This window comes from Megachile rotundata, unplaced genomic scaffold, assembly GCF_050947335.1.
Source record: "Megachile rotundata isolate GNS110a unplaced genomic scaffold, iyMegRotu1 scaffold1312, whole genome shotgun sequence".
NCBI lineage: Eukaryota > Metazoa > Arthropoda > Insecta > Hymenoptera > Megachilidae > Megachile > Megachile rotundata.
The window spans coordinates 5348-7500 of NW_027474608.1; positions in this window are offsets into that span (position 1 = coordinate 5348).

Here is a 2153-nt window from a genome sequence, read left to right on the forward strand (position 1 = left end):
ACTCGTATGCACTTTGGTGTGTACGTTGTACTGACTCAAGCGGCACAGGCTACTAAAAATTAAAAAGGGATAGAATAAAACCGACCGTTCTAAAACGGGCCAAAAAAGGTTTTATAAAATTTATTTTAAAAATGAATTAGATAGTGGTGTTGAACGAACTTGTTCGTTACAACGCCTTCAGTCGAGAGGCTAAAAAATTTTGAAACGGAATATTTATTCCGAAATTCAGAAATGATATTACGTCCCCTTAATGTTTTGTGCGTCTCGAACGCCTAAATATTTTCTCGATGCGCGAGAAAACTTCTTCTTCGCGGAGAGTTTTTCGGTACGATGAAGTAAAATATTAAATAAATGCTTCACTATACGTACAGCGCAGAGATATTGAAACGAAATAATATGTAACTATGACTCGTAAAAACGGTTTCTGAAATGGAAACTTCTTCCAAAGTGAAGAGTTTTCGGTACGGGTGATTTCTCGATATTACATCGAGTTTTCGCTTATACGTACAAAAAATATTATTACGGTGTGTATCGTAACTATGACACGAAATTTTGAGAGAGAGAAAATAAAAATTTGGGTGGATTTGTAAGAATCGATGTGCCCAGCGCGAGCTAAAATTCTCTGTGTACGTGCTTGCTCCGATTTGTTTTTTTCGAACAGCATGTCCGTTGTACGCGCTATCACGGTACGTTCAGCACGCCACTTGTACGCGCTAACCTTTATCGGTGTGTCTTAAATAAAATACCAAAGAGAGTTGAAAGGAGAGAATAGAAGAGAGAGTTTGGAGGAACAAAAATTTAATATGACTGAAAAACACATGAGAGAAGAACCAAATAAAAAAAGGGAACGTTTAAGCTGATATTGGTTCATCACAAAAAAATGGTATTTATGAAAAAGGCGGAAAGAACACCGATATTGTGGAGGTTCAATACGGAGCGTGTGTGGTTTACGTGCTTATACCGTTTCGATGTAAAGCGTGAAAGCGGGTGTACGTGCTTCCAAAATTTCAACGGATACACACTTTCCGGCACGGAGAGAGTTTTAGCGGGATTTTCTTTTACGCGCTTCTTCGATATCCACGACGAAAAGAGAGACTAAAAACGGAGGTTTCGTATCGATATATGCCTAGCGCGAGCTACCTTTGTACGTGCTTCCTCTTGTTCGTTTTTCGAACAGCATGTCCGTTGTACGCGCTATCACGGTACGTTCAGCACGCCACTGTACGCGCTAACCTTTATCGGTGTGTCTTAAATAAAATACCAAAGAGAGTGAAAGGAGAGAGAATAGAGAGAGTTTGGAGGAACAACAATTTTTAATATGACTGAAACACATGAGAGGAGAGAGAAGAACCAAATAAAAAAGGAACGTTTAAGCTGATATTGGTTCATTGCAAAAAATGGTATTTATGAAAAAAGGCGAAAGAACACCGATATTGTGGAGGTTCAATACGAGCGAGCGTGTGTGGTTTACGTGCTTATACCGTTTCGATGCAAAGCGTGAAATGAAAAGCGGTGTTACGTGCTTCTAAAACTTTTCAACGAGAAATCTTTCTGGCACGAAAGGATTTGCATTTTTTTACGCGCTTTATCGATACAAAATAAGAGAAAGAGACCCCCGTGGAGGAACGAAACGTTTATATCGACACGGTTTCGATTCGTTTCGACGAACAGCATGTCCGCTGTACGCGCCATAGCGTATTGTCCAGCGTGATCCGCTATACGCGCTATTTCGGTGTTGTGTCGTTAAACGAAATATTGTATATCAAAGACTTATAATATAACTTCACGTAATATAAATAATATTACGAACCAGAAAAGGAAACGGGCAAAAAGAGGAGAGCTGCAAATTGGTTCGTGTACAAAAAGTTGTACAAAAATAATCATAAAAGAAAAGGGAACGTTTAAGCTGAAAAACTGAAATAAACGAACACAACGTCCAGCGTGCTTGTTACGCGCTTACACCGAATGGGGATCGATTAATTCGTTCCGAGCGTGTGCGGTTTACGCGCTTCTTACGTTTCGACGAACGGCGTGAAAGCGGTGTGTACGTGCTTTCAAAACTTTTTTGAACCGGAGAGAATATTATTCTTCGGCATTACTACGTCGATATGCGTTTCTTCGAATCTCCGGCATTGAGGTTGTGGAGGATTCGT